The following is a 19,281-nucleotide window of genomic DNA, read 5'->3' as shown; positions in this document are numbered from 1 at the left end:
ATGTTTATGAGTGGGAGCTTCTTACGGTTGGTATTCCAGCATTCGAGGATATCTAAGTCCTCACGGTCAATTCCTTCATCAAAATATAAGACATCTTCACACTTTGCCTCTGTAAAAGAAAAATTTATTTCAACCTGTTTATTAGAGTTGTGGTCAAAGAACTTTTTAAGTGCACTGTTAAGACGTGTTCATCAGCAGATTCTATAACGAGATCCGTCGGTGGTGACGAGCTAACTACTAATAGAACTTTCCAAAGCATCTTTCCTGGGTATTTTAAGAATGGCTTGAGTAGCAGCTATCTTTATATCCTCATATCTTGCCTCATCTATTGCAAAGATTATTGCACCGTTATTTCCAAGTCAAGAGAATGTGAATATAGGGTTTCGGAACATAGGCGTAGAACGCACTGGGGCTCGGAGGCTCGAGTCCCATCCGGAAATTTGTCGCTGAGGCTTTGTCCCACCCGGGGAAATTCACCAAGCTTTCAAAAATATTTAAAAAATAAAAACCATAATATACTTAAACATTAACAAATATAACAATTTAAAAACGATTGTAATATTTCCGCAAATACCTATGGTGATTTTCAAAAGTTTAACCTTTCAAAAGTTTAACCTTTCAAAAGTTTTAATTATTTTTCGAATTTCAGAAATTCCACGCTTCTGATTGAGTCTCAAGGGCGTTTGAGATCGGTAAAAACGTAACAAAAAGCAAATTAACGGAACTACATAAACTAAACAGTTGTGTGAGTTAAAAGTTCGTTTAGTATTTTCTTTCTTTGATAAATATGGCAGAATTATTTGTATTAATTATTTAAAAGTTTTGAATTAAAAATCATTTGAATTAAAAAAACCTAAGTTTTTGAAGAAATTTTTTAATTGTTCAACGGTACATTGACTTTTAAGTAATAAGTTGTACGATGTTGTAGAATAAAGAAGATTAGTGAATACTTTTCAAAAAAAGAAAATCAAATTGAAACAATTGCATTATTTTCTGAATCTCAAAATGCTAATAACTTCCAAGATAATACTGATGAAAGTTTATCATTTGTTCAGTTAGATTATGCAACTGATCTAACTGCTGTTGTTGAGTCGCCGTTTTTTACAGAGGAGCCTAGACCTCCTTGTTCAAGACAGTCATCATAATCGTACGGATTTATCAAAAATATTTACAACACTTCTTTATTTGGTAATTCCTCAATTTCCTTTAAGAAAAATTTAGATTAACTATCAATCATTAAATTTATTTACGGGATTAATAAATGTTTCTTCTTAATGTGTAAGGGAACGCAAGGCCTTGTCATTCGTGGAAAGGTTGAAAATAATTCAAACTTTCGCATGCTACTCAAACTACGAGCAGACGATTCTCTGGAACTGAAGAAATGGTTGAATCGTCCTGAAAAGCAAAAGTGGCTCTCGCTTGAAATTGAAAACGAAATCATACAAGACTTTGCTCATGCAACGCTTCGTAAGCTATGCGAAAGTATAAGGGAATCACAATTCTATAGTTTGATGGCCGATGAAACAACGGACATGTCCGCGAAAAAACAAGTTTCGATCTGCATTCGGCGTGTTAATGAAAAATTTAAAATTGCTTTTAATGGGATTTTAGCAAACCGAGAACATCTAGAGCGCAGCTTTGTTAAACTGTTTGATGGACGTTTTGTGTCGATTTAGCCTGTTGATTCAAAATTGTTGGGGCCAATATTTTGACAGATCGTCTAACATGTCTGGAAGTATCTATGGATTGCAGACTTTATTGAGGGGGAAAGAAGAGCGGGCAGTTTACGTGCACTGCCGCGCTCATAATCTCAACTTGGTAGCAAAAGATTCTGTTGAAATTCAAACAGAGATCAGGAATATTATGAATTTAGTGCAATCATTCATTGCATTTACCCGTGGATCTCCAAAACAACTGGCATGTTTCAACAAATTTCGAAATGTAGAGGATGTAGAAAGTGGAACAACACTACGGCCATTTTGCCACACTCGATGGATCCTTAGAAAACCGTCCATTATATCTATTACGAGTAACTATTCCGCCATTACCAACTGTTTAGAGGATTTTGAAAACCATTCTGATAATTCAGCAAAAAATAAGTCAGAAGCAGCGGGTTATCTGGAATCTTTTTGTAAGTTTGACCCATTTTTCAAATTGGAAATTTTGCGCATGATCTTCACGATAATCGAGGGTGCTAATACAGGACTCCGAGGTAAATATTGTTTTATATCATAGTGTTTTTTTTTAACATATTATTTTAAGCAAATTATAATGTTAAACGTTTATTGAAAATCATTTTAGGCATGCAGCTTAATTCTTGCAAAGCAAGAAATACCATCAACACGGGGTGATACTCGCCTCAAAGTGTTATGGGATGCAGCCGTTGTAGCAGCAGAATATAGTTTACTTGACAAACCAGAGATGCCACGGAAACGTAAAGTTACATCAAAATTTACTGGAAGTGGAGTTCCATACTTTGCTACGACTCCAGAGGACCACTACCGCCAGATTTTCTATGCATCTCTGGATTGTGTTATAACGGGACTTGCGACCCGTTTCGAACCGACTGAGACCACTGAGCATTTAGCAAATGTAGAAAAATTTCTCATTGGTTGGTGCTTGGAAGTTGGATTCGTTGAGGCTTTTTACAAAGATGACTTTGAAGATTACAGAAGGCTACAACTCCATCGCGACATATTTATGGATCATGCAAAATACAAGAATATTCAACTAATTGTTTTTGAATCAGTTTTGAATGAGCTTGTAGAACATGATGGTGTCCTTTCTCAATCAATTCCACTGATTCCCGAGTTTGTGAAGCTGGTAAAAGTTTTAGTATGTATGCCTGTCACCTCATTTACGTGTGAGCGCTCTTTTTTTTGTGTTCGTAGGCTTAAGACTTATTTTCGTTCTACAATGTCTCAGGAGCGATTGAATCATCTCGCTGTTTTAAATTGCCATCGCGATATTGCCTATCGCGATATTCTTTATAATGCGTGCCTCCATACGCATGAACACATTTTACTTGAGAAAATGATTACATTTTTATACCCATTGAAAAAACTTTTTACTTTTTATTATAGATTTTCAACTCCTACAAAATAGTTTATGCCCCATCCGGGAAAACTAAAACTCTACGCCTATATTTCGGAACCAGGAAATTTTTTCGGAATCGGGAAAAACCGGGAATATTGTCAAAAAATATCGTCCCAGTATGCGCTTTTTATTTGTAAAAAAAATGGGAAATTTATCAAAAAAATGCCAACATTATGCAATAATTAGATAGTTCAAAGTTTAAATAGTTTTTTAATTGTTGTAGTTGAGTTTTAAATTGCTTTTAATTTTTGCGTTGACTTTTTAATTATTCATTTTGTTAATGTGTAATTAGTATTCAACTGAATGTGTAAATAAAAAAAAAACCACTCTGAAGAATAAATTGAAATGTCTGTTCGAAAAAATCAATCTTATATTTGACAGTACTATAATCGATTGACAGACTGCAAAGTGTGTTGAATGCAATAAGATTTTAGCTTGCAAAGGACTACTTGTCACCTCCAAAAAAACCTGAAATTTTTGAAAATAAATGTGAAAGTAAAGAACCAACTCAAAAAAAAAAAAAAAAAAAAAAAAAACGAAAACCTGAACAAAACATTTCATCAATCTTCAAGAAGGAATCAGACACCTTAGAAGAAATTGTTTCAAAACCTGCTAGTAAAGATGGAATATCTATTCATTCATTTTGCAACAGTTAAATTTATTTAATCCGCCCTAAAGGATAACCCAGCTAACCTATACAGACGGGTCTCGTACGGTATTGAACCGGGGATCTGGTATGGTTATCATCCGGATTATGGCACCGGGAGTCAGACGGGAACCGTACGGTTTTCCCGGGCATTAACGCCACATATCGACTGTATTAGAATTTACCTCATGCGTGAGGTTTGAAATTCCCAGACAGCCTACCCAGACAGTCTCCCGTTAGAGGCCCAATGCTGGCCCAGTTTCGCTTGCGACCGCGGCGCGATGACGGCCCAATGTCAAAACGGCCAGTGGCCCAGCATCGCTAGCCAGCACTGGCCCGGGATCATTTTCCAGCATTCGTCCGTGATCGTATGCCAGCGCTGAACCGTTACTTTTAACCAATATACATTCACTAACGAGCTATTATTGGCCATTTCTAATGTGATATCGCATAAATACAAATACAAAAGTAAATATTTTTTGATATTAATTCCAGTTCAAATCGACTAAAATAATTTTAAATAGAATAGATATTATTGATAGTTTGAAATAGTGCTATTTAACCAACGAGTTTTTTCGTTCTTCTCAAGCCTTTCGTCCACCATTTCGATCTCCTAAAAGCTGAAAATACTCTTCAGCCAACGCTCAAACTCTTCGCTTGATGCTCCCGAGTTTAAATGGTTTAGTTTTACAGCACCTAAATACAAACATTAACTTGACAAAATTATAAATATAACAACTTAACACATATATACATATATACATATATACATATATACATATATACATATATACATATATACATATATACATATATATATATATATATATATATATATATATATATATATATATATATATATATATATATATATATATATATATATATATATATATATATATATATATATATATATATACACACACACATATATATATTTTAAATAAAAATAAAAATTTCTTCTTACCCAATAAAATCTTTTTTTTCTTCAAGTTTTCCACTGAAATAACCAGCTCTTTTTTAACAGCTGTAAAAATCAGGATCTCTTAGAAATTTCATTCTTAAAATTTCTAGTAAAATAAAGATAAACATTTACAAATATTACTTAAAATAACTGAAAGTATAAATTCTAAGCATATTACTACTAACCAGTGCAATGAAGTGTTCCTTCACTCACTTTGGCAAGAATCCGTCTAACAGATGAACATCGATTGAATGTCAATGAAGACCCTGAAAATTAAAATTTAAAAAAAAATTAATGAAACTGTTTATTTTAACAATAGTTTAATGTGCATTTTACTGCATATACATACATATGTATACACATATAGTTATAGTGCATTCCAAAAATGAGGAGAGTGACCATTGACAAAATAATTTAATGAATATAATACAAGTATCAATAAATTACAACCTTAAAAGTTATAAATTACAACCTTTAACTTAAATGCATGACTACATTGTAGTGTACATGTATATACTAAAAATACCAAAAGTATCTCAAAAATCTAATGTGAAAATACGAAATACGAAATATAAAACACGAAATCAAAAACAATTTATTAAACATTTATGGGAATCATTTCTATGCCAATTACATTTACTAAATGTAATTCCTCCAATCAGCAGCTATTGAATGCATAAATATAGACAATGTTGTTATAAAATTGTTATTATTAGGAAGGAAAATTACTTAAGACACAAGTAAAATTAACCTAAGTAAGTTAAATATTTCATTTACTACCTCATATAAAACTATGTAAATAAGCATATTAGTTTTGTTAGTAATAATAGAAGAAAAAAGACTTAGTACAGGTTTCAACAAATCAAATTATAACAAGTGAAAAAAGGGTGAAACAACAAAACCATCACCAACTTGTTGAATACACACTTGAGAAATCTGTCATCTAAAATTGCAATGTGTTTAACTTTATCTAAGTGTGATACTAAATGTGATTCTTAACAGACTTGAATCACACAGGTTTTTTAAAATCAAAACCTTGCAAAAGACACAATGATACTGGCTAAACTAGCCAAAATGATATTTTGCTACTTTAAAACAAAGGTAAACCATCAATATTCAACTGCCCATAAGGAGCTAAAAATTTTGCAATTTTGTCGTAAACATGATTTAATATTTGTTAAATTAATTGCTGAACCAAAATAAAAATAATCACCACCTGCTCGATATGCAACTATAAAATTGCGTTGAGTTTTTTTAAATAGGCAAATCAGGATGAATTAGACAGAGAATACACAGTAAAGATGACAAAGCAGTCAAATTAATACTAAACTGAACAGCCCAATCAGCTAATAGGGTAGTCAAATCTGATGAGAATGTTTCATCATCATTACTAAAATTTAAATATGACCAAGTTCAGTTTCAACATTAACATTGCTATCTAAAAATATATTAACAACAGTTCCAAAAACTGAATCATTATTATCTACAACTTTTTCACTTATAACAGAAAAATTGTCTTTTATAGATATGTATGAGGGGGTAACAGTTATCTCACCAAATGAATTTTGTAGATTAAATATTTCTTAACAGATATCTTCATTAAATATTTGTTGCAAGCTTTTTAAAATAACTCTAACTATGTATGTAACAGGAACAATACATTGTCCCGAAGTTAAGATAGAAAAATATATAAACATTTAATTTGGATGGCTCACTCTTATATTTAATTGCTAAAATGAGAAAAGTGACAATTGACAAAGTCATTTTATGATTATAATGTAAGTGACAAGAGATTACAACCAAGGTCACATAAAATGAGTTTAAAACTAACTTAAATTAAATAAGATTATTTTAATGACAAGTAATAATAAAGAAGCATAAAATAATAAAAACAAAGATAAATTAATAACAGCAAAAGCAACAATAAAAAAATAAAGATAATAACAATATATATATTGTTATTATTTTTTCTTTGTTGTTGTTATGCTATTATTTTGTTATCATCGTTATATATATATATATATATATATATATATATATATATATATATATATATATATATATATATATATATATATATATATATATATATATAATATAAAAGATGTGTTTATTTAAAAACGTCATTATCTTACTGTTATTGTGATTAAAACTTAATCTTCTAACCTTTAAATAGCCTTTTCTTTGACCATTTCTGTTTTATTGTTAAATCAATATCTTGCATGAATGTTATTCAAACTGTTTAATATAAAAACATAGCTAACCTTTATACAAAATAACTGTAATGATGTGTGCTAACATAAGTGAAATTTACATTATTTACATCATACGTCATCTAAACTTTTTACAGTAGCATTTACTACTGCAAGAGTTAGGATGTAGCAATTGCAATTCTAATTACAACATAACTATACGTTTTCACAAAGAAGCAGCAATTTTTTTTAATAGTTTGCTATTATTATTGTCTATATTTATGCATTCAATAGCTGCTGATTGGAGGAATTACATTTAGTAAATGTAATTGGCATAGAAATGATTCCCATAAATGTTTAATAAATTGTTTTTGATTTCGTGTTTTATATTTCGTATTTCGTATTTTCACATTAGATTTTTGAGATACTTTTGGTATTTTTAGTATATACATGTACACTACAATGTAGTCATGCATTTAAGTTAAAGGTTGTAATTTATAACTTTTAAGGTTGTAATTTATTGATACTTGTATTATATTCATTAAATTATTTTGTCAATGGTCACTCTCCTCATTTTTGGAATGCACTATAACTATATGTGTATACATATGTATGTATATGCAGTAAAATGCACATTAAACTATTGTTAAAATAAACAGTTTCATTAATTTTTTTTTAAATTTTAATTTTCAGGGTCTTCATTGACATTCAATCGATGTTCATCTGTTAGACGGATTCTTGCCAAAGTGAGTGAAGGAACACTTCATTGCACTGGTTAGTAGTAATATGCTTAGAATTTATACTTTCAGTTATTTTAAGTAATATTTGTAAATGTTTATCTTTATTTTACTAGAAATTTTAAGAATGAAATTTCTAAGAGATCCTGATTTTTACAGCTGTTAAAAAAGAGCTGGTTATTTCAGTGGAAAACTTGAAGAAAAAAAAGATTTTATTGGGTAAGAAGAAATTTTTATTTTTATTTAAAATATATATATGTGTGTGTGTATATATATATATATATATATATATATATATATATATATATATATATATATATATATATATATATATATATATATATATATATATATATATATATATATATATATATGTATATATGTATATATGTATATATGTATATATGTATATATGTATATATGTATATATGTGTTAAGTTGTTATATTTATAATTTTGTCAAGTTAATGTTTGTATTTAGGTGCTGTAAAACTAAACCATTTAAACTCGGGAGCATCAAGCGAAGAGTTTGAGCGTTGGCTGAAGAGTATTTTCAGCTTTTAGGAGATCGAAATGGTGGACGAAAGGCTTGAGAAGAACGAAAAAACTCGTTGGTTAAATAGCACTATTTCAAACTATCAATAATATCTATTCTATTTAAAATTATTTTAGTCGATTTGAACTGGAATTAATATCAAAAAATATTTACTTTTGTATTTGTATTTATGCGATATCACATTAGAAATGGCCAATAATAGCTCGTTAGTGAATGTATATTGGTTAAAAGTAACGGTTCAGCGCTGGCATACGATCACGGACGAATGCTGGAAAATGATCCCGGGCCAGTGCTGGCTAGCGATGCTGGGCCACTGGCCGTTTTGACATTGGGCCGTCATCGCGCCGCGGTCGCAAGTGAAACTGGGCCAGCATTGGGCCTCTAACGGGAGGCTGTCTGGGTATATTTCAAATATTTCGTTAAAGTTATCCGTTTTTAAATTACGATTGGCGGATAAGAACAATTTTTTTACTGTTTGATTATAGTAAAATCTTTTTAAGGATAATTTTTTTACTAACAGTATTTTAGGTATTGCAGTTTCATTATGTTTTCGTTATGTTTGCAATAACTACTTATAGATAATTCTAAGTTGATTTTTGCAAATTGATTGAAACATTAGGCTGGGTGAATAAAAATAAGCAATTGCTTTTACTCAGTAATTGGTCAGCTTTACGTGAATAAGAACTTTTCTTTAGTTTTTATTCACGTAAAGTTGAACAATTACTGAGTAAATTGCTCACCTTTACGCGAATAAAATTATGAGGAAAACTGCCGAAGTTTTTTATTCACATAAAGTTGACCAATTACTGAGTAAAAGCTATTGCTCATTTTTATTCACCCGGTGTCACGTTAAATAAGTAGCCCGTTAAAAATGTAGACAAAATGTTATATCTGCGCATGCGTTAATTTACGGATACTTATTTAACGCAAAAGACACATCCCGAATTCCAATGATGTAATGTTACGGCTACCTGAAATCGAGGCGAACCATGACAAACTATTAATTTTAATATAAAACATTTTAACTTTTTTTGTTTTTATTTGCCACAAAAACATTTTGGAACATGATGTTTTTTTATGCTTGTTTATTGTTGTAAATCTTAATAATGTTTTTTTTCATTACTTAAAAAAAGAATAAAAAATATGGATGTAAGATGAGGTTAAAGAAAGCCAAACTATTGCATCTGTAAGAATACATATAGTAGGTATGTGTGCAAAATTTTTAAACTATTCAGCTATTTAATTTTTTTACATCATTGTAAAGAGCTTTCAATCAGTATAACGATGGTGAAAATTTCATAAAAAACTAATGATTCTAATAAAAATTATGCCCATTTAAATGACAAAAATTCATTATAAGGAATGCTTAAGAAAAATGCAACCAACTTAAAAAATTAGCGTTCGGCTTACGGTGGTTTTATAATAGAACTTCATTGTTTAGTTTTTAACGCATTACTTTGCCTCGATTATTTTTTTTATTCAACTAATAACAGAATATGGTTTTTTTTGTGTTTTTGTGTGTAAATCATGTTTTGAATACTTTAAAAAAATCACCAATATTTTAAATAAAGTTTCATTTTTCTAAAAAAACAATTTTTTAATGAATAAAAAAGTCAAATAGACAAAATGTTCATAATCTTGAATCCCCCCCCCAACCTCTCCAACAGAAGAATATTTGGTACCTTTACTGCGTGCAAAAATAGAATATGAGCGTGTCATTATTTTTTAATAAAATTTGGCAGGTGCATAGAAAATAGATATATAAAATTGATTCAAAAGTAAGAAAAAAAAACCATCATCCTTTCAATGTCAATTCACTTCCAGAACAGGAATGAAGTTTTCAATAGCAATGAAATCACTAAAAAACGTTAGTAACTGCAAAAAAAAAACAAATTGCAACAAACTTACCACACTCTACTTTTAAAATATTATCTAAGTTAATATAAAGTTCTAAAAAAAAGACGAGAAAAATCCATCCTTACGACACCTACCTCGAGCACGCGGTGAAAAAATGGTCACAGATTTTAACTTTAAAATCGGTGCCGTAAATCGCAGATACGCACATACCTACATATAGAGCATGCTATTCAAAGAATAAAGCGATATTAAATAATTCGTCATGAAATATCTCTATCTTTGCATGGTTCAGTAAATCAAATTTGGACTAATATTTGTCTCTTTGAAAACTTTCAATCACCATTAATAAAAGATACAGAAAAAACAATATTTTTTTAAACTAAAAGAATTTACTTTTTAAACTCACTGATCTCAAAATATAACTGGATAGCGTATTCAATTGCCTTTTTCAAAAAAAATTGAAGCTAAAATTGGCCTCCCAAGATGGCGGCGATCGGAGCTCTTAGCGGTGATCTATGTATATTTTATAAGGCTTTTTACAGAAATATTAAAAAAAATAAATAGAGTTTTGAAAGAAAAACTAGACTATGAAATAAAGTTTTAATGACTTTAAAGAAATGAAATGATTTCTAAAAAAATCAGACAATTAAAGTAATTATTTTGATACTAAGGTACAAAATATTCGATATACTTTACGATTAAATAATATTTATGCATAATCTATGTACCTTTTAGTTCTTAGTTACCCAATGCAGTGTGCTAGAAGGTTAATAACATGACTGTATGGTAAGCGGCAGTGGTGTCTATTTACAATTTTGACAAATTTTATATTTTCAATTTTTGTAGCAAGATACCAGTTATGTACATGCTGCATGAACTATTAGCTGAGTGCTGTGAGTACACACAACTCAGGGGTTCCTTCTAGGATTATTTAATACATATATGTAATTAATGGATATAGTATTTAATAAAAATATTAAGTACAAAATATTATTTTTTTGATATGTTATTTTACTTATATATTATACTTTGTAATATTTCAGCTCTCAATAATTGAGTCAATTGTTTTTAACTTGTTATTCAAAACAAATCATTAAGAGAATGTTTTGATAACATATATTTTGTATGTTATCAAACATTATCAACATTATGTATCTTATCAAAAAATTTATATGTAAATTTATAATAGACTATCTGCATTAAATGTTGGAATGCATTAGTACTTTCTTTTCATTTCGAACAAACCAGTTTTTTAAAATTCAAAGACAGAGGAGGTTTAATTAAACCAACTAAAAGTGTTGCTATCATATGCGAAGAAACTGAAAGATGTTTTCAAAGGTTGCTTGCCTCAATAAATGGCAACCTTCCAAATGAAATAGGAATTCAAAATGCCATTTCTGATGCTGTTTTGAGATCAGTTGATTACTCAAAAATATTTAATGAACAAACTTCTCATGTTTGACTCAGCTATAACTGATAACCATTTATTTGCACTGATTAAACTTATTTAAAAAAACCAAGCAAAAATATATCTTTATCACCTGGGTAAAAAACAAACTGCCAAATAAGCTGGAAAAAAGCTTAGGAAGCAATTAATAAAACTTATCCTATTCAAAAACCAATCAAAAATATCTTTATGATATGATATATATATATATATATATATATATATATATATATATATATATATATATATATATATATATGTATATATATGTATATAATAACTCTAGAAGGATTCTCTGAGTTGTGTGTAATCACAGCGCTCAGCTAATAGTTCATGCAGCATTTATAATTTTTTAGTGCCTATCTGATAAACTAATGCCTAAAAAACATTTTATCTCAAAAATAAAATCAGCTGTCTACCATGCTGTTGTGTTATTAACCTTCTAGCACACAGCATTGGGTAGTTAAGAACTAAAAGGTACATAAATTATATAACAAATGCTAACTATTTGAAAGTTGAGATTTCTGCACAAGCAAACAAATACTTTTTCTTTACTTTTATTAAACAAACTAAATTTAAGCAAATCAAAATTAAAATTTGTACTTAGTTTTACTGAGAATTTTTATTTTATCATATTTTTTCTAAAAAACGAAAAACAGAAAGTTAATATAGAGCAATTTATTGTAAGAATATGTTTTGTTAAATAAAAAAATATTTATATTTGAAATTTATGTAATTATGTAATATTCCGTTATTTTTATGAAAAAAATCTTATATTAAACAGAAAAACTAGATTTTTATCAGAAAATTATATATTTATCAATATTTGAGCTTAAGATATAAAACTTGATTATCATCAGTTTTTTAATTTTCATATCACCATTCCTTAGTTCCGCCGCCATCTTGGAAGGCCAAAACTGGCTTCAAAAAATTATTTCGTATACGCTATCCAGTTATATTTTGAGATCAGTGCACAGTGGGCCAGAATCCCATATTTTTGGAAAAAAGTCATAACTTTTTTTCCTTTCATCCATAGGCCTCAAAATTTCGTATATAAAGTAATTGGATAATTATAATTTGAATGAGCATGATGAATTTTTTGTGGTTGCCATGGCAATCCCAGTTGCATAGCAACAGATATTTATGCTTAGTTCTAAAGGGTTATTTTTAAAGCCATTTGTTTCTAAACTTGGTATGCAAATTAATTTGATGATTATAATATGATTGAGCATAACTATTTGCTTTAATTCATAGTTATACTTTCATATAGGTACACACATTTCCAAAATTATAAAGGTACATAAGACACATTTATAAACTAATATCATCTGTAGATGATCTCAATAAGTCAATAACTCCAGCTGGTAAGTTTTTCGTTTTGGTGTGACTTCCTGCTGTCTTTCTCAGAGATGCAATAAATGGATCAGATGTACACAATAGTCGATTTAACAAATCTTGGTTAGTTTTCACACAAGATGTTTTTCTTGTAAAATGTTCACAATAGTTTTGAAAGTCTTTATTGCATGCTTCTTGAGCTTCTTCAGAATACATACCAATGGGTAATGCTAAAGTTTTAATAATTTCAGAACCATGGATTAAAATTTTGTGGAGAGATTGGGGCATATAGTACCAAGGATAATGATGAGCATAAAGTCAAGCTGTTTTTAAACAGAAAGCCTCAAATTTATCAGTGTCGATGTCTAAACCACATGAAATTGTTGTCAATATAATATGCAAATTTAGAATCAGTTCAACATCAATATTTAAAATTTCTGCGAACTTTTCCGCATTTTGAAATGCTCTTCGAGCCGTATTTCCATCATTTGATGTTCCACTACCACCAGATTTTGGAACATCAACTATCAAGCCCATTTCATCTTTAAATCTATTTTGAATTTGTTGTTTCAGAGCCTTTACTTTGAATTTATCTTCTACTGTTTTTGCCTGCCATTTTTTCAAAGTCATTTTATATCAAATATGTAATAAACATTCAAAAAAACGTATCCAAGCATGTAAGGATGATCCACCAAAGCTTGCAGTTTTATTTCAGCTGAAAAGTCTGAGACAGTTATATCTGCAGGATAGCATAACATCTTTGCATCACGGACATCATTATATGGAGGATATATATCAACTCCCTTTTCAACTGCTTGATTTCGAATAATTTGGTAGGAAGCTTTTGTCAATCTCGCATCTAAAAGAAGACAAAGAGCTTCATCTTTAGACATTCTACCATCTTTTTTTGAGGTTTTTTCAATTGGATTTTCAATTTCTGAAGCAAATTGTAAAGCAGAAGCAGAATACATTTCAGTTAAGTGACTAATTTTATGTTTTTTGGTTTTAGTAGAGTAGTCATCAAAGTTTGCCTTAATTGGTCTTCCAATAGGTATTGGTGTTACATTTAAATCTTCAGGAACATGGCTTTGAAGCCATTTTTTATTCTTTTCTTCAAATCGAGCCATGCTGCTATATGACTTGCGCCACTTATCTCGTAGATGCGTTATTATTGTTCCTAATTGCTGCTTGTTGCAATGCAAATTCATACCATCAATAAGTTTGTCCACAATACCAGAATCAGATATTTGTAAATTATTAGGCTTATGCATGATGAATGCATAGATATCAAAGTATTTCATTTTCAGCCAACAAATACAAAAAATATATTCTTGATTAGACATTTGGACAACCAGACATGAAACAAGCTCCAAATATTTATATGTTCATTTTAATGTGATAAAAAAGATGTTTTGCTAAAAAATCGCGATGATTGGAGCCTGGGAACACAAAAAATGCCAGAATGTTGGCCCCCCCCCCTGCCCCAAAGATGAAGCTTGTAAAAATCATGTATAGAGACGCAGCTGACATCCGCCTTCAATAGGTAAAATATATATCGATAATGTACATATTGGGCAAGATATTTCAAGTCTCAAATTTCTGGAGCACCCTGGAGCGCAAAAGTATTTTGTTATTTAAATGAAATTTTCACTAAAAAAAGTACTTTAAATACGCCATCATTAGAAACCAGTTTATTTGATATAGCTTACTTGCAAAATAACTTTGGAATAGCTCATTTCATAGATAATACTTAGTTTTATTTAATTGTGCAATAAAAAATGAAGTTTTAAAAATTAATAACAATTTTATGCTTATTAGTAACACGAAAAATATTATTAAATTAAAAAAAAAAAAAATTTAAAAAAAAAAAAAACCTTTTTTATTATCAGCTTGAAATGCAAACGGCATAAGAGCTGTACAAATATATACATTTTATAAAAGCCAGATGTTTAAGCTTTAAAATGGTATATAACAATGTCATTTTTGAGAATATTTTTTTAATACTTTTTTCCACCACCTGGCCCACTGTGCAGTGGTTAAACTCAGTAACAAAAAAAAAAAAAAAAATGGCGTTCAATAAAATAGTTCACGCAAGCGTTAAAATGTCCAAAAAAATTTATTTGGGCGTCAATAGACTACCGAATTAGAAATCAGGACGAAATTCGACTAATTTGGACCTCCATGGACGTCTAATTCTTGCGAATATACGTTATTGAGTAAGAGTGACCATCGATTGCACCCAAATACCAAGCCTAAAATATTGTTGTATAAATTAGATACAATTTGTTCGAGTCAATCATATATTCAAAGTAATTGAATTTGAAGCTATTGTAATTGAGTAACGTGTGATGGTGGCAGCCATTATTAACAGCATACTTCATCAATATCACATATTCACATCACTCACTGTTTTATAAAGTCTCTCTGTGTGAACTTTGTGATCCCTGGTGGAGGCGGAACTTCTGTCTGAGACAGTTTTCTTCTCTTCTGCTCTCCTTACTCTGCGTAGTCAGAAACTCCCAATTTGTAACATAGTTATGAATTTCTCAAGTTCAGAGTTTAGAAATACACCCTCCCCCCTCTATAATGACTTTAAATTGAGGAATTTTCAGAGTTCAGCCCTTATTGAAGTTTTTGATTTATTCAACCATATTGTGTTCGTTCACCCATTCACCAATTCTCGTAAAGTTTTTATATACTTGTGTATATGTGTGTGTCTGTTTGTATCTATAAACGTATTTAATATGAATAACAACTGAAATATTACTTTATGTGGTCTTTTAACGGGCATCCCAAACCCAGCAAGCACGTAACATTATTTCAACGTTGCGATTTGGTTGAAATATGATTGAAAAATAACGATCTAAGTTTCAACGTTATTTCAACGTAAATTCAATATTAAAAACAAACGTTGAACATTTCCACGGCTTTTCAACGATTATTTAGTTATTTTCTGACATTGATGCTTTGCAAAAATAGCAGTTAAAAATTTAACGATGCAAATGTAATTCAAGTTTTAAATTATGGTAAATATATATACATAAACTTATGCCTATTTTAAACTTAAGCTTATTTTAAAATTAGCTAATTGGCATTTGTTTTTGTTTCAGACGCTTAATAAATTCAAAATTTTAAATTGTAACTTCTAGGACTTCTCAATGGAGAAAAATTATTAAAGATATTGTAAAAATTAACTTCTTAAACCAACGTTGCATCTATGAAAAATATTATTGTTGATGATGATGTTGATGTAAATCAAGATTATATTTTGGTTGAAAGTCCTAATCACAGTATTATTGATTCATCTGAGAGCAGTGATGAAAATTATATTGAGGGAGAAGCCAGAATTTCTGACAATAGTGCAGAGGATATGTTTCAATCTATGTTGGCTAAACGGGTTGTACGAAATCAAATTTCCAACATCGCAACTAACGAATTACTTAAGTTGCTGCGGCTGTAATAAATTACCAAATGATGTAAGAACGTTGTTAAATACACCTAAAAGTATTGAAGTAAAGGTTAAGTGTGTTAGGGAGTATATTTATTTTGGATTACAGAAATGCATACTTAGAAATTTAGTTAAGATATCTAACATTGATAAAATTGAATTTATTGTTAATATTGATGGTCTTCCATTATTTAAAAGTTCATCTGTTCAAATATGGCCAATATTATGTAGGTTTTCAAAATTGTCACCATTTAGTGTTGCAATATTTTGTGGAAATGCTAAACCCTTATCTGAGGAAGAATTATTAGATTTTTTAGAAGAATTAACATCTTTATGTTTGAGTGGCGTGAGGCATACAGAAAAGCATTATTCTTTTTCTGTGAAATATTTCTGTTGTGATTCTTCAGCAAGTCAATTTTTAAAATCTATTATCAGTCATAATGGTTATAATGCATGTAAAAATTGTGAAATTTGTGGGCAATATATCAATGAGTGTGTTATATTTGAAAGACTAGATTATCCTATAAGAACTGATATTGAGTTTAATTTATGTAATTACAAAGAGCATCAAAAAAGTTTATGCAGTTTATCAAGGATAAATTTGTATTAGACATTATGTAATTAGTATATCTTGGTTTAGTTAAAAGAATCTTGACATATTTGTGTGAAGGTCCAAATATATCTAGACTTGCACCTGCTCAAAAGGCAGGCATATTAGAGTATCTTCTACAACTTACTGGCAAAATGCCATCTGAGTTTGTCTGGCAACCACAAAGTCTGGCTGAGTTTAAACAATGGAAAGCCACAGAGTTTAAGAACTCTGTTTTTTATACTACCATAGTTATACTAAAAGGATATTGTTTCACACCAATTTTATCATAATTTCTTGGCATTATCTGTAGAAGTGACCATAATGGTTGATGACAAGTTTTTTAAAAATGGTGAATTTGTGTTATACTCACAACAGCTTTTAAATTGGTTTGTTAGCACTGCCCCGTTTTGTATGTACAAGATTTTATGAGTTATAACATTCATAGTTTAACTCACATAGTTGATGACATTAGTAATCATTCCTCTAGCTTGCAAGAAATCTCTGGTTTCTCTTTTGAGAATTACCTTAGAATTCTTAAAAAGTATATTCGTAAACATCAAAATCCATTGTCACAGATTGCTAAAAGAATCATCGAAATTGAAAGTACTAGTTCTTGTAAAAATGAGAAGATTATGAAAACAAAAATTGCGTCTAATAACAAAGACAGCTGGTTTTTCCTTCATTCAACAAAAGTGATCTGCATTACAAAAATTTTAAACGACAATAATGGGTTTTTTAGCAATCCATGTTGCTCAAAACTCTTGGATATTTAACTTCTGCATACAAACAGCAGGTTTCAGAGAAAAGTCATTAAAAAGAATAAAATAAGAAATAAAGCATGTACTTATCCATAAAAAACTGGAACTGTTATTCTACCACTGCATCATAATGTTGAATTAAAGATACCTTTTATTAAAAATTCAGTAGTTCATAGTTGTTTCATTCGTATTTATATTATTGCTGTTGCTGTAATTTAATATTCCCCCTGTTCCAAAATACTGTTCTGATTTGCATTCAACATAAAGAATTATGGAAAATAAATTATGTTGTTAATTAAACACATTTTTAACATAAAATTTAGACATTTTTCTATAATGTAATGAACATTTTTATGCCGATAATATAGTCTATTAGATTACACAATTCTTTTTTAAAAAAGTTTTTTTTTTTTTTTAATGAAAAATTTTGTTTCAAAATACTGTTCCGATTTATTATTGGAACAGTATTTCAAAACAGAGGGAGTTTAATTTTTCATTAAATCTTTTTTTAAAGCTTGATTCACGCATGAAGTATGATAATCAGTATTTGTTTTTTTTTTGAAGAGTAAACCTGAAACAGTTCACAATAAAATATGAAGTATAATGATGTGCAAACTATATTTTGTTTTATTGTATTGAAAATTAGTCAAAAAATTTATATTTTCTGACATTAAACAATTTATAAGAATGTTTAATGCTTGAAATATTCGCATTTCTTTCAGTTATACTTTGCAAAACATTTCCTAAGATAAAAAATTCAATACTAATAAGATGTAACTATTTAAAAAATAAGCTCTACTAAGAGAATTAAACACTTTGAATATACTAGAATAAATTCTCTCTTCAAAATTTCTTGCTAAAGGTTTTACAGGTTTTTTCAATTTGTTATCAGCTAATAACATCCAACTTATGGTCAAAATCTTTAAACTATGGTGAGGGCCAGAGCAGTTTGAGTATTCAAAAGAAGGTGTTGTTTGTGAGTACGAAAATGCAATTCCGTCAAATTGGATAAAGAATGGCTTTGTTTATCGGCCAAATTGAAAGATGGAATCAGCAATTAAAAAAAGATATAACCTAACAGATGATTGGCTTAAGTTTAAACTAAAGTATGTCAAAATTACAGGTATTTTAAAATATTGTGTTAACATTAGGAAGAATGATTACAATGGCACTTTTTATTTGATAATTTTTTTTTTTAATTTACTAATATTGAACACCATGTGTCCCTTTTTTTTTTTTTTAGTTTTAATATTTTCATGGCTTTATTGAAATCTTTAAATAATGATAAAAGTGTATGTGATGAGTATGGTGATAATGTTACTGCTAGAGAGACCAGTGGAGTAATGGATGTAATAAGTAAAAAATGTAATATGCCTCCTATGTCAGGTAAACTTTTTTACATTTCAGTAAATATCTTTTTAAAGGGTTCCTAAAGTTACAAATATAAGGAGGATTTAGATTGCATAACTAGGCATGAGACCTGTTGGTTGTTAGTATTTTTTGATTGTTTTTAATTGTAAAGACAAACAAAGTAAATTACTTACAAACTAACAACAAACTTTGATTTTTGAACTTTTGAATTGTTGGTTTAGTTTTCCTGTTTTTTAAAGTTCTACAAACCTATATTTCAAAATTAAAAAGTAAAACAACTAGG

The 19,281-nt window shown here is 29.3% G+C and overlaps 3 long non-coding RNA genes and 2 pseudogenes across 3 annotated transcripts; 4 read left to right on the top strand and 1 right to left on the bottom strand.

The window, feature by feature from the left end:
- The first annotated feature begins 1,569 nt into the window (after nucleotides 1–1,569).
- On the top strand, nucleotides 1,570–3,752 carry LOC145188248 (zinc finger MYM-type protein 1-like; annotated as a pseudogene).
- A 490-nt stretch (nucleotides 3,753–4,242) lies between these two features.
- LOC149888666 (uncharacterized) lies at nucleotides 4,243–5,069 on the bottom strand. The gene is made up of 4 exons (XR_016452969.1): nucleotides 5,066–5,069; nucleotides 4,892–4,972; nucleotides 4,710–4,769; nucleotides 4,243–4,438 (listed from the first exon to the last, which is right to left on the bottom strand). It is a non-coding gene; the product is annotated as an uncharacterized LOC149888666 (long non-coding RNA).
- A 2,425-nt stretch (nucleotides 5,070–7,494) lies between these two features.
- LOC149888665 (uncharacterized) lies at nucleotides 7,495–8,311 on the top strand. The gene is made up of 4 exons (XR_016452968.1): nucleotides 7,495–7,498; nucleotides 7,592–7,672; nucleotides 7,795–7,854; nucleotides 8,116–8,311. It is a non-coding gene; the product is annotated as an uncharacterized LOC149888665 (long non-coding RNA).
- Nucleotides 8,312–15,964: 7,653 nt separating this feature from the next.
- LOC149888664 (uncharacterized) lies at nucleotides 15,965–17,846 on the top strand (annotated as a pseudogene).
- Nucleotides 17,847–18,531: 685 nt separating this feature from the next.
- On the top strand, nucleotides 18,532–19,185 carry LOC149888663 (uncharacterized). Its single transcript, XR_016452452.1, has 2 exons — nucleotides 18,532–18,733; nucleotides 18,871–19,185. It is a non-coding gene; the product is annotated as an uncharacterized LOC149888663 (long non-coding RNA).
- The last annotated feature ends 96 nt before the right edge of the window (nucleotides 19,186–19,281 follow it).

This window comes from Hydra viridissima, unplaced genomic scaffold, assembly GCF_058129835.1.
Source record: "Hydra viridissima isolate aposymbiotic clone 2 unplaced genomic scaffold, HvirCarnegie_v1 scaffold_5, whole genome shotgun sequence".
Taxonomy (NCBI): domain Eukaryota; kingdom Metazoa; phylum Cnidaria; class Hydrozoa; order Anthoathecata; family Hydridae; genus Hydra; species Hydra viridissima.
This window is presented reverse-complemented; position numbering and strand designations above follow the sequence as displayed.